Consider the following 14,134-nt stretch of genomic DNA (forward strand, 5'->3'; position numbering starts at 1 on the left):
TCTTTTGATTTTAAGAACTCTATGTATTAAGGCTGTGAGCTGCTTTATATGTATTTTATTTTTGCTTGAGGCATCTGCATTCTGAGATTAAATACCTTTGATTTGTTTTGGCCTCAAAATAGTGTAAGGTAGAGATCTACCTTGATTTTTGTTTCCCTCCAAATGATTCTTGTTATCTCAGCACCATACTTCCTAACTGACCCGAAATGCTCTGAGATGGTTTAAGAAGTGTAGCAGATTTTTAAGCACATGGAGAATATGAGTTAGCTGCTATAGAAGCATAGCATGAGCTGCTATGCTTTCAGAGATTCTATTCTTTTTTATGCCTGACACACTTCTGGGAGTGAGGACACTCCGGCTCTGTGTCTTGCCCTGATGCTGACTGCCGAACCTTTTTGGTGTGAGGCACAACTATAAGCATGCAGTTTAATACTTAAAATGCTGGTAGAGAGAAAGTAAGTTATTCCTCCCAGATTTGAAGGGTTCTCTAAGTTCTAAATTCATTTTTAATTGCATAACCTTTTTAGGTGCTAGGGTTGGAACTTACTAAGTTAATGTAAACTGAGTCTAGGGTGTGCATTGATAGCACTTCGTCCTTGGTTCGTAATGTCATTCGTCAGATGTTTATTTGATGCCAGCTATGCTCAAGGCCCTCTGGTGTCTGTGGGGATAAATCTGTCACCTTGCTATTATTTCACAGTGGAGGTGATAAATGTGAGGTATAAGCACAGTGCTTTAAAATAGAAGAGATGATTTTAGACAGAGGAAGTTCAAGACCACTTCACAGAGGAGGGACGTGTGAGTAGTGCTTTGAAGACTGTGCACAGGCAGAGATGGATAGAAGGGCTCTCTTGGCAGGAAATGTAGAAATGAATGTTCTTAGGAAGATGTGGAACAAGTGTAGGAAATAGGCAATTCTATTTAGTTGGGGTATGAAGGTTGGGAGGAGAAAGGAGAAAGTAAGTTAGGAAATCTTGGGGCCCAGCTTGTCAGAGGTCACACATAGAAATTAGGACATTAGGGGCGCCTGGGTGGCTCAGTGGGTTATTAAGCCTCTGCTTTCGGCTCAGGTCATGATCCCAGGGTCCTGGGATCGAGCCCCGCGTCGGGCTCTCTGCTCAGTGGGGAGCCTGCTTCCTCCTCTCTCTCTGCCTGCCTCTCTGCCTACTTGTGATCTCTGTCTGTCAAATAAATAAAATCTTAAAAAAAAAAAAAAAGAAATTAGGACATTATGCTGTCAGAGATGATATGACCATACAGCTTTTGGAGCAGAAGTGATTTCTGAGCTGTGGTCCTATGAAGGATAGGTTGAACAAAGGGAGGGCAGAAAGTAAACCAGTTTGAAGGCATTCCAAGCAAGAGGTGCCAAGCTACCCAACAAGAGTTTGGGGAGTGAATGGGGAGGAATGGATATGATCATCATTTTGAAAGCAAAATACAATTACTCTCACCTGATTAGATATGGGAGCAAAAAGACAGAAATTTAAGATTTTGGGTTCAAGTTACTGCTAGAAGAGTCTTGGCATCAAGAAGAGAGTGATTTTTAACTGCTGTTGACTGAGCATTTACTGTGTGCCAGGCACTGTGCCAGCTGCTTTACTGCTCTTACCCCGTCCTTTAGCTTGTATGGAATGATGCCCATTTTATAGATGGGGAAATTGAGGCACAGAGAGGTGTCACAACTAGAAAGGACAGAGTTGCTATGTAAAAATAGGTTTCTGTATTCCTCCCCACCCTGTTAAATGGGCTTGTATCAACCAAACTACAAACAAGTTCTAATTTAGCTGCTGGCTCACAGTTTTAAGGTATTCCCCCTTCATTGTCTCAAAATCCCTTCTCGGTGGTGTTAAGAGGAGTAGATGCTGGGTTTGAGATTCAGGGAAGTTCCCAGGCAGAGATGACCAGTAAGTAGTTAGAAATGGAGGTGTGCTACTAAGAAATCTAGAAGGAGTTTGGGGTTGTATGTTTAGAGGTGGAGTGCGATCTGCATAAAACATTTGTTGAAGCCATGGGAATGGATGAAATTTCTAGGCGCTGTGCATAGGAAGAGAAAGTGCAATAAGAGAGCCAGGGGAAGAACTTTGGGAAGTTTTAGAGTTAAGGTAAGGAGTTCTCCAAGTATACTGCTGGTGGGAGTGTCAGTTGGTAACTCTACGCAAAACCAAGTAAAGTTGAACGTGTACATATCCTGCAATGGTTATTGTTGTAACTACTCAGCTCTGCTATTGTAGCACAAAGCAGCCATGGACAATATGTAAATGGTTAAGCATCGCTGTTTTCAAAAAATCTTTACTTGAAAGCACAAGGCAGACTGGATGTGGCCTACAGGCTTTAAGTGGCTGATTTTGCCCCAGGAAATTCACACACATGTACAAAAGGAGACCAGTGAAAAGATTGTTTACTATAGTATGGTTTATGATAGTAAAAAACTGACAATACCTATATTATTCATCTGTACAGAAATAGATAAAATATGGCTGTTGCATTTTATGGAATGCTTTACAGTGGATAAAGTGAATGAGCTTGATTTGCATGTGTCAATATGGATAAATATCAGGAACATAATAGAAAATGAAAAAGCAAGTTGTAAGATCATATGCATACATGGTATCATGCCATTTACATACATTTAAAAGTATAGGAACAATATGCTGTTAATGGACGTGTACACATGTAGTAGAAGTAGTAAAACACACATAGGAATGGAATAGGAATCTTGGGAATAGGGAAAGAAAGAGACAGAGATGGGCCTAGGGACTATGATGTTCAGTTCCTTAGAGATCTCAATTGGAAACAAATTTTTAAAGCTGCCAATAACTGTTAAATCTGCATTGCCAATTCCTGGGTGACTCTTAAATCATTTTTTTTTGTACTGTTATGTATGCTCAAAATATTTCATATGTATGTTTGACTCTCTACACACATACATACACACAATTGGTCCTTATTATTCACAGAGTCCGTATTTATGAAGTTACTTACTTGTGGACATTTATTTATATCCCCAAGGCAATACTTGGGGTGCTTTCATAGTCTTGGAGATCTGCACAGTGCAGATGAAAATTTGAGTTGCCTCACGCATGTGTCCAGCTAAGGTTGGACAAGGTGGTATCCTCTGCCATCATGTTTCAGCCCTCAGATTGTAAGTCAGTGTCCTTTTCGCTGTGTTTAGTACCACTTATTTTGTGTTCTTGCGCTTTTTCTTGGTGATGTCACTGTTTAAAATGGTCCCCAAGCATAGGGCTAAAGTTCTGGCTAGTGTTTATAAGTACAAGAAGGTTGTGGTATGCATTACAGAGAAAACACCTGTTCGATGAGTTGCTGTCAGGCGTCAGTTATAGCACTGTTGGTCAGGAGTCCCGTGTTAATGAATCAACAGTACATATTAGATAAGGTGTCTTTAAACAGAAACACACACAAAACAAGGTTATGTGTTGATCACTTGATGAAAATGTTATGACCAGAAGCTTTTGGGAACCTAACGCTGTGTTCCCATAGGAGCAGAGGTTCCGTATTCACTAATTCATTCTTGATGGTGACTCTGAAGAACGTAACTAGAGCGAGTAATGAATTGATTATATGTGTGTAAATATGTGTGTGTATTTTACATTTATAAGTATTTTATATTTGTAAACACATTGCATTTATGATTATTTTATATCCATATGTAACATTTTTATAGAAATACTTTTCTCCCAAGTTACAAAAAATAACTGCAGGGTAGAGGAACCTACAGAGTTACCTGTGGAGCAGGCTTGGGTAGGGTTCAGGAGAGGTGAACATTTAAAGGACACAGGCTGATCACCCATATCAAGTGCAGCAGAAAAGGGCCCAAAAGTGGCCTTTGATTTGTGTGCTTACCTGCCATGGTCTCAAATTCAGGTCAGAAGTAAGGCATGTCCTAATCTCTCCTGTCCTCCAGTCTGGGGAGGGGATCCTAGGGGGCCTAGTTCTCCCAGTTGCCTTTGTTCTTAGTTCTCCCAGGAGAATCAACGAACAGTTGCCTTTGGCTTCTAGCTGTGCTGGTAACTGAGCTTGGTGGCTCTGTGTATGGCATGCTTTAGCTCTCTATAGAAGAAGCTAGGGAAGCTTGGGCTGGGCATGGTGTGTTTGGGATACAAATACTCATAACAACCACTTTCTTCCTGGTCAGCTTTAAACCACATTGTCCAGGAAGCTGAGCTGATCTTTGGTCAGCAGCCTTCTGATCATGCCTCCCTTTCCTTCAAAGTCCTTACTCCTTGTTCTAAATTTACAAGACCTCATTTTTAATCAGTTGTCAGCAAATCCCAATTTAGCAGGTTGCTGATAAGATATAAGGTGCTACCCTCCCGTTGTCATATGAAACCCTTCAAGTGAATAGACTCTTGATTTGAGCCCCTGAGGACCAAAAGGATTCATTTTTGATGGTGGGATATTAGAGAAGTTAGGCAGTGGAGGGGTGTGGAATTCAAACAGTTTTAAAAATGGTTTCAGGCTCGTGTTCTAATGGATTAGGAAATTAAGATCCAGAAAGAGCGAGAGTCTTGATCAAGATCACAGAGGACATCAGTGGCTAGTCATGACCATATATTTGTCAGCTCCCAGGGCTCCCTGCCTCTTGAGATTACAGTTTATAGGTGCCCATACAGTTAGCCATGTACCCTGAAAGTCAGGCTTGAGTGTCTGTGTATGTATATTACATGTATGTGTGTGTGTGTATATGTGTGTGTGTGTGTATGCATGCTCATATACAGATATATACATATGCACACATATGTCTTTACAAAGCTCATTTACTTCTCCCTTGTCCTGTGAGCTGAGTGGGTAGAGAGTGGATAGTAGTTCTGTTAATATTGTGAGGACCCCCAAAAGTTATATATATGGATCCACTCCATATGACCACTTTCTAGCTGGTGGGGAGAAGTGGAGTGAGGGTGGGTTAGTGCTACTTGTTTCTGAATTTGTATTTTAAACCAGTGAGTTTCAGATCTGGACTGTGACTCAGAAGCACCTGTAAATTATGTTTGTAAACCAGGGGAACTAGGGAAATAAATTCAAGTCAGGTCATAAACTTTAAACGTAAAAGCTGTAACTGTGAAGCTTCCAGAAGAAAACACAGTGTAAAATCATTGTTATCTGGCATCAGCAGAGGTTTCTTAATAGGATACAGAAAGCAATAGGTCTACAAAAAAAAAAAAAAAAAAGACTTTAAATTTGACTCTGAAAACTTGTGCTACTAAAAGGTACCATTGAGGTATTGGCAAACCACAGAATGGGAGAAACTATTTGAAAACATACATCTGACATATCCAGAATGTACAGTGAGCTCATAAAACTTAGTAACAAAAGAGCAGCTGCACTAAAAGAGAAAGAAAGAAAGTCTTGGAGAGACATCTCACAAAAGAAGATTAAGAAAGTCCAGTAAACTCATGAAAAAGTACTCAACATCATTAGTCATCAGGGAAATGCAAATGAAAACCATGGTGAAATAGTATGACATACCCACCAGAATGGCTAAAATTAAGACTGCTAGCACCATGTGTTGGTGAGTATGTGAGTAACCAGAGCACTCAAACATTATTGGAGTATAAAACAATCATTTGGAAAAGAAGTTGGCGGCTTCTTGTTCAGTAATACTCCCCTCTCCCCCCCAAGGTGCCTGGGTCCCTCAGTTGGTTAAGCATCTGACACTTGGTTTCAGCTCAGGTCATGATCTCAGAGTTGTGATGTTGAGCCCTGTGTGGGACTCCACACTCAGCTCAGAGTCTGCTTGGGATTCTCTCTCTCCCTCTTCCTCTGCTCCTCCCCCTGCTCGCTTGCTCTCTCCCTCTCCAAAAAAACCCCCCATACCCTGTAACCTAGAAATTCTCCTGGTTATTTACACAAGAGAAATGAAAGCCTATGTTCTCAAAGAGACTTAAACAAAAACATTCAGAGTGTCTTAATCTATGATAGCCAAAGACAAGGAGGGAGCACCCTGGGTGTCCTTGAAGAGCAGAATCAATGAACAGTGATATAGTCAAATAATAAAATAATGCTCAGCAGTAAAACAGATCAGAAGTACTGATTCATGCCACAACATGGGTAAATCTCATGACTTTTATGCTGAGTGAAATAAGACCTCCATAAAGAGTGTATACTGTATGATGCCATTTGTATGATGTTTGGAGAACAGGCAGAACCAATGCTGGGAGCACACCACCACAGAACAGAGCAGTTGTTGCCCAGGTGTGTGATCCTATGTGTGTTGAGGGGGTGGGTGTTGGGGGATGTTGACAGGGAACTGCCCAAGGTGATGGATGAGTTTCTGCCTTAATCTGGGTTTTTAAGGTACATATGAAATCATCACAGCTCACTTAAGACACATTTCAGGGGTGCCTGGGTGGCACAGTCGGTTGAGTGTTTGACTCTTGGTTTCTACTCAGGTTGTGATCTCAGGGTCATGAGACTGAGCCCTGGGTTGAGTCCCACATTCAACATAGGCTCTGCTTGAGATTCTCTCTACCCCTCCTGCTCGTGCTCTTTCTTTAAAATACATAAATAAATTTTTAAAAATTGTGCATTTCATTGTAGGTAGCTTTTACTTTAGAAAGTTTGACAAACCAATATGTAACTTTAATAAATAATAAGCATACTCAAGATGGGTACTGTTAATGTCGCAACAATTTATCAAAAAATAAGTTGGATTGTGGATGATATAGAGAGATGGCTGCATACATGATCAGGCAAATGTAGTAAAATACTAATAATGGTAGGATGGAAGTGATGGGTTGTATGTGTATGTGTTCACTGTTGCTTTCTTTCCTGTAAGTTTGAAAATGTTCCAGAGTTAATGTTGAGTGTAAGGAGTGAATATTGCTGCTCTGGCTGACCTGGCCTAAGTCATACTATCTGTCTACCCCCGGAGTCAGAAGTGGACTGACTTCTGTCTGTGATGGAGAGGTGTAGACCCTTGGAAGGAGAGCAGGGTACCCTTGCCTAACGACTAGTGAATGAACACTGTGGGTAACCAAAAGACAAGTCTGCATGTGGAAGGGCTCTGGTGGTCCCAACCTTACCCTTTACTTTAATCATTGTGTGGGAAATCATGTGATATCTTGATAAACCTCCTATCTTTGACACTGTATGGAGATAAGAAAGAGCCCAGTCTAATAACTTTTAACCTTTGTAGAACCAGAAAGGATTCTAGAATCTGCCCTTCCAGTTTGTAAACCCTATTCTGCTGCTTGGGTGTTGTAGGAAAACAGAGATTCCTCATGTCCAAGAGCTAGGGATCCCCCCTACTGGCTCAGAGCAAAGAAATCAAAATGAATATTCCCAGAAACTCTTGCTGCATATGCTGTGTTAATATCAGGTTTATTCCTAGATTTAGGGTAGGACCTGTATCTGAGGAAACTTGGGTTTGAGTCATCTATCTAGAAATGTAGTACTCTGACCTACCAGTTGTCTGTAGGGAAAGAGGTCACCTGTGCCTGTGTTGGATAAATTTTTCTCCGACCCCTGCGAGAGGCATTGCAGGAATTAATAAGATCATTACAGTGCCACTTGCCTCAATTTGCCTGAAGGACAAATGGATTAGAAGTTAAAAGGAATGAATTTTGTACAGTGACTCACTGTCTGGTTATCCTTTCTCCTGGGCAAGGTCCTGCTCTAGCAGCAGAACCTTACAAGCTACAGCTTTGGAATCATGTGTACTGTACCAAGGAATTTCTCAATTGCATAGAGAAATTCCTTGGTACAGTACACATTTTCCAAAGCATAGAAGAACAAGGTTCCTTCCTTTGATGGGGCTGTGCCAGTATTTCCAAAGACATGGAAGGGATGTCAGAGGGGGTGGGGTGGGCAGAGGAACAGAGAAAGACTTTTTCTGTTTAAAATTACAATTTTTGTCTGCCCATCAGCATGATGGGCTAATGAGTTCATACCCACTTCTTAATGTTACGTTGGTGTGAAGCCAGGAAATGTTAAAGCCAGAAGACTCCTCGCACTGTAATCTGACCACATCCTACATATGTGTCAGCTCATATGCCATCTACTTAATGTTGTGCATTTGCTATCAAGTGAGCTTGTGTTTTTTTCTGTTGCCCTTAAAATTTTCCTGAAATACTCTTCTTACTCGAACATTACTTAGATTTCATTTTTCCTCTTTTGCATCCAGGTTTGTTTATATTGGCTGTAACTCTGATCTTGGGTTGAAAGCTAGGGGAGTTGCTTATAGGGGTTTTCAGGATTTCTGAATATGAAATGCAAGGAAGTTGCATAATGTTGCAGCATTTCCTCTTCTTGTTGCTCGCTTGTTACCCAAAATACAGTAGTTCCTTCTAGAAGCTTGAAGGAATTTGGCAGGTCTTACCCTCTGATGGTCTATTGTCGGTCTAGAGAGTTAGTGTTATCCTGACTTGAGGTTGAATTTTTCTTGAGGTCAAACAACAAAGCTTCCTGAATTATAACTATGGCAACAGTGTTTATATAACAGGCATATCACAGTGTTGTGGGGGAGGAGGAGCACTCACCACAATCAGTGCTAGTAACTCCAGAAACACTGCACTCATGCTTAAAATTCATCAGGACCAGAAATAAGTTAAAATAGATAATCCACCCCTTGACTGCATATCTGCATGTGACCGACCACCTACATGCCCCCAGGAGGACGAGTTTCACCTTTTCCCTTAAAATTATATGATCTTAAATTGAACTTTCTCACAGGAAGTGTGTTAAGTGTCAGCGACACTCAAAGTGTGAAAGCATCACTCTAAGGATAATTTCTTCATCAAGGTCTTTATGGTCGACTTCCAACCCACTGAGAATGACTGAAAGAAGGTTCATCCTTTGTCTTGAGCTCCTTTATCCCCCAATCAGGAGTGACTTCTTAGACACTAACCATATGCGTAACATTGTGTTTGATGCCAGGCAGATCCTGTAGAAATGTAAGACCGAACCAGTCATAGGAATTTATTTGTAAATTAGAAATAATGGAAAATAAGAAACTGTATTTTGAAGTATTAGCCTGTGTAGAATAGACTGTCAGAACAGTGAGAGGCCAAGGTAGTTGGGGGTGGGGGGGGGAGTGGTTCTTCAGCCATGAAGTCAGTCAGACCATCTTTATGGAGGTAGCAGAAAGGGAAATAGCATTTTTGAGTACTTGCAGGCACTACGAGGTTATTTTAGTTCTCCTAAGACCCCTTCGAAGTATTCTTACTTAGCTCCACTTTATAAGAAAAGATACTCAGGGGGCACTTGGGTGGCTCTCTCAGTTAAGCGTCTGACTCCTGATATTAGCTCTGGTCATGATCTCAGGGTTGTGAGAATGAGTCCTGCATTGGGCTCTGCACTCAGCAGGGAGTCTTCTGGATATTCTCTACCTTTCTCTCTCCATCTGCCCCTCTCCCTGCTGTCTCTCTCTCTCAAATAAATAAATAAAAATAAAATCTTAACAAATAAGAAGACTCAGAAATGTTAAATTGCCTTGCGAAATCACATAGCTAAAATATGGTAGAACCAACTGTCCAGGGCCGCAGCACTCACTACTCTGTCTACCACCCCGCTTCACCTGACGCTGGGCCATTTCCCCCAACCTGGAATCCACTGAAGGCTTGTACAGATGAGAGGATAGGACCACAATAATTAAACCTCAAATGAAACTGCATTTGTCAGCCCAGGAATGCTCAGGCCACCTTCTAGATGAAATGGAGCTTAGTCTTATGTGTCATGATGACATTCAGCCAGTTTCCCTGCTCTTCTGGACCATGAAGAGCTCTTAACTTTCAGTTATTTGTATCCCTCTGAAATCTGCTGTCCTAGGACTCCACCCTGACTTTCATCCCTGTTTGGAACAGTGAGTCTTGTCATTCTTCTACATGACAGCCCTTTGAGTATTTGAAGACTGTATTGTGGTCTCTTGATGGGTTTTCTTCAGCAGAAAGAGAGCAGAGCCAGCAAGACCAGGTAGAAGACCAATGCCACAGTGCCAACAAGTGGTCTAAACCTGGCTGAGGGCAATAGAAGAAGAAACAGGAATAGGATGAGGAATAGATTTAAGGAATATGATAGTGACAGAATTGATAAACTGGTTCTGGTGACTCCCCAAGGAGAATGAGGATGGCATCCATGTGGAACGTAGATGCTAAGATGGTAGAAGTGGCAGGTGTCTAGAGCATTTTGTTTTCCCCCAGTTTTACTGAGGAATTATACAAGAAGTAAGCCATTTATATCCTTAGGTACAAAGCAGCTGGAAATGCTTGAACAAATGGGAAAGAAAGTGTATTTTTTCTGTCATCGTTGTCATAATCATGTTGAACAGCGAGTAGTTGCTCGTATACACTAGTATGCTGATGTGTTGATATGCAATGAGCTTTGAATGGCCATCAGATTCTTTCTCCACTTGGCTTCAGGAGCACAGCCATTTTGTCACTCTTTGCTGGGACATTTTCCAAGAGACTGCCTGTGTCTGTGGTGCCTCTTTTGTAAAGGAGAGAGGAGACTTAGTACCCTGAGGTATAGTAACCCATTCCTTGGTTTGCAATTTACAACTTCCTGGTGACACCCTTTTGAGTTTTGACAGCCTCGAGTTAAGCCAAATAATGTAAATCTGCTTTATATTGCCTCGTAATAAGGCCTGAATTGTATATTTTCATTCTAGTCTAATGTAGAGATTCCTGGAACATTCCAGATACTTAGAAGAATGACATATAGGACCTCAGCAATGTTAGATCTGCTTACCTTTTCTGTCTGGTCAGTGCATCAGGGCACTGTCTTCATCAACTCCAACATGGTGGGGGGCACCTGGGTGGCTCAGTTAAGCGTCTGCCTTCAGCTCAGGTCATGATCCCCGGGTCCTGGGATTGAGTCCTGCATCCTGTTCTCTGCTCAGTGGAGAGCCTCCTTCTCCCTCTGCCTCTGTCTACCGCTCTGCCCACTTTGCTCTCTTTTGCACACACTCTTTCTCTCTCTGTCAAATAAATAAAAATAAAATAAAAAATAAATAAAAAAATTAAGTCTCTCCTTTATTCTTCTTCTCAAAAACTGTTCACCATTCACTCTTTATTGAGTGGCTTGCTGTGTTCTAGTCACTGAGCCTTCTTTACGTGTGATTCTGGAGGGTGCAAGAGCAAAGTTTTCACATTTGTTTAGGAATAAGTCATCAGAAAGAGCCATCAGATACATTTTTATTGACTTGACTTTCAAGAGAGCCCCTCTAAGCCAGGAAATGCGATGCTGGTAGTGGTGGAAGGGGCGAGCGGAAGGGAGCATTGCTAGGTGATAAATAGAAAAGCAGCAGCGGCCATTTACTTCCATTCTCTCCAGCGCATCAGGCTGGGATGATGAGAGGCACTCTTCTAATGGGAGAAGAAGGAAGAGCCAGTACCTAGCTCCAGAGCTCTGCCCTCTCCAGTTGAGACACACGCTTCTTGACTGCAAGGTATTCAAATTGATTTTATCTCTCCATGCTTAAGATTCAATCAAACAGTTCCTTCTCAAAGCTATTCCAAGTGTAGCTTGTGGCCCACTGTGACAAGAGGATCTCTCCTTGATCTAAAAATGCATGTCCACTATTAAGTGGCATTCTACAGACAAAGGTTGTCTTACTAGTAAATTCTGAGGAGTGTCACTTAAAATTTCTAAATTTAACCTGTTAATAGAGTTTGATAAGAATTCGAATGTAGTACTCTACTAAGAAATCTGTCTGCCACACAGTCCTTGGCAGTGCTGGCCAGTTCTCTGTGTATGTGCTCAGAGTTTCGGGGAAGGATGTTTTTTGGGCATCCTGAAGTGTCTCAAGCTGGTTGTGGTTTTCAATTACTGCTATGCTTGTATTAATTGGAAGTTTGTGGAATTACTATTATGTTTAAATTGGGTGGAAATTTTGTTCTTACATAATGGTTGCATTGTTGCCACTTTAATTACTGCTTAGCTTCTTTTGAGTTCTTTGTTAATTGCCAAGGTTTTGTTTTCCGCTAGAAAGTGGGACTGAGTGGGGAAGTTGCATGAAGTTGAGGTTGAACACAGCTAGTCTAGAGCACTCTGCCACTTGTTAGCTTTGTAATCTTTGTAAAGTTATTTAACCTACATAGTGCTGTGAAGTGGAGGCAGTGCTCTTACCCTGTAGGCTTCAGGATGAAATAAAATTATTTATCTCAGTGCTTAGTATGGTGCATGGCACATAATTGGTGAAAAAGTGGTTGAACAAGTGGTTGGTGGTAGGTGGTTACTTTTGTTTCTGACTGCTGTTTTTAAAAAAATTGAGAACCCATTCCTTTGTAAGTTGGTTTTGGATGGTTATTTCTTTTCCTTGCTCTTAGTCCCTTACTCAGTTTCAGTTGGTTAAATTGAAATGCTGATGAGCCCAGTGTTACTGGCTCCCTCAAACTACATTCCCATCCTTAGCCTTTTATCCCAGAAGGGGATACATGTGAAGAGAATTAATGAGGAAGATAAAAATAATGGTGGTGGAATTTTATCTTTATGGAACTCTAAGTGGGACATGGAATCAGTATTCTCTGCTTTGTGTTAAATGTTTTATATCTATTATCTCATTTAATTTTCACAACACCCCTAAGAGGTAGGGAATGTTAATGTCCTCATTTTATAGGTGGTGTGATTAAGGTTTAGAGATGGTAAGTGAAGGGAGAAAGTGTATTAATTGAATTAGTCTTCATAGGAGCCATAATTCAGGGACTGTTTAGTGACCCGTGTCCCCTTGAATTAATACAGGAGAGTTATGTTCTCTCCTTTCAAGACAAAGCTTGCTTGAAAGCTTGCAAACTTGACATAATTCTGCTAATCAATCATAAGACAGAAGCCATGGCCAAAGAGACCTTTTATTTCAGGAAGTTGGCCTCACCTCTTTACTTTATTCAGTATTACACTAGTGGGCCACCAAAAGCTCTATAGAAGAAGCTGTCCCCTGAAACTAATATAACAAGGTATATTAGTTATACTTGGATAATAATAATGAAAAGATATCCCCAGGTTTTATAAAAAAAATTTTTAAATTATAAAATGAAAAGAAAAAGAAAAATACATTTGCAAAAGAGAGAGAGAGAGAGAGAGAGAGAGAGAGAGAGAGAAAGATATCCCCAGAACAGAATGACCATTTTTCAAGGTGAAATGCATACTCTCGGCTTCTGCCAGTATGGGAGCTATTTATGAACTTATAGACTTCTGGTTTTGCTTGGTAGTAATGCACATTTGCTACTGCTTGGAAAAGTAAAAGAGTATTGTAACCTCCCTGTAGAGGCAAGATAGAATAGGAAGCCTCTCACTTGCTCTCTGTCCTTGGACAAACTGTGTAACCTCTCTAGGCCGCAGGTTTCACATCTGCAAAATGGGAACAGTCCTGGTACTTATGCCATAAGGTGGTTAAAAAGATTCAATGAGGTTAAGCCTCTACCTTCAGCTCAGGTCGTGATCTCAGGGTCCTGGGATCGAGCCCCATATCAGGCTCTCTGCACAGAAGGGAGCTTGCTTCCCCCTCTCTCTCTGCCTGCTTCTCTGCCTACTTGTGATCTCTCTCTCTCTGTTGAATAAATCAATAAAATCTTAAAAAAAAAAAAAAAGATTCAATGATGTATGTGGTACTTGGTAAGTTAAACAAAGCCATTCTCACTTAGTGCTATTACCGTGCTGCCATCTTGCCTGTGTGGTGGTGAGGCTCCTCACCCACCCTGGGCCTTCCTTACTGGGCCATGTAGTCACACAGTTCTGGCCGGCAGGGTTTGTTAGGTTTATTTCAAAAAACTCATTGTCTTTGGCTCATAAACTAGCAGAGATGAATGGCCTGGCCTCAGAGTATTGGGCAGCACATGCTTCTGGCACCTTTGGCTCATTGATCACACCTGTCCGATTTGGGGAATGCTTGGGTGTTGCACACACAGGCTTCCTGAGACCCAGGAAACTTTGAAGGGAAGTACTTTGGTGCAATTCTCCTCCTAATAAAGGAGAGCTAAAAGTCTTGCATTTTGTTCTTCTTTTCTGGATTTTGCCATTTATAAATAGGAGCAAGTTTCTCTCAGAATGTTTAAATTTAATGGACAGAATAAATTAGTCAGGATGCTGGAAAATAAAAATACTTGACAAGGTAGAGTTTCTTCCCTTGCACTTGGCTTACCTGGCTTTCCAAGGTTAGTGGAATAGTTTGCTGGTCCTAGCTTTT

The 14,134-nt window shown here is 41.2% G+C and overlaps 1 protein-coding gene across 4 annotated transcripts in view; it reads left to right on the top strand.

Moving 5' to 3' along the window:
* Positions 1-14,134, top strand: part of LOC111156914 (Rho GTPase activating protein 26) — a 440,327-nt gene that overhangs the window by 214,843 nt on the left and 211,350 nt on the right. The gene's annotated exons all lie outside the window — the stretch shown is intronic.

This window comes from Enhydra lutris, unplaced genomic scaffold (genome assembly GCF_002288905.1).
Source record: "Enhydra lutris kenyoni isolate GAN:26980312 unplaced genomic scaffold, ASM228890v2 scaffoldscaffold50, whole genome shotgun sequence".
NCBI lineage: Eukaryota > Metazoa > Chordata > Mammalia > Carnivora > Mustelidae > Enhydra > Enhydra lutris.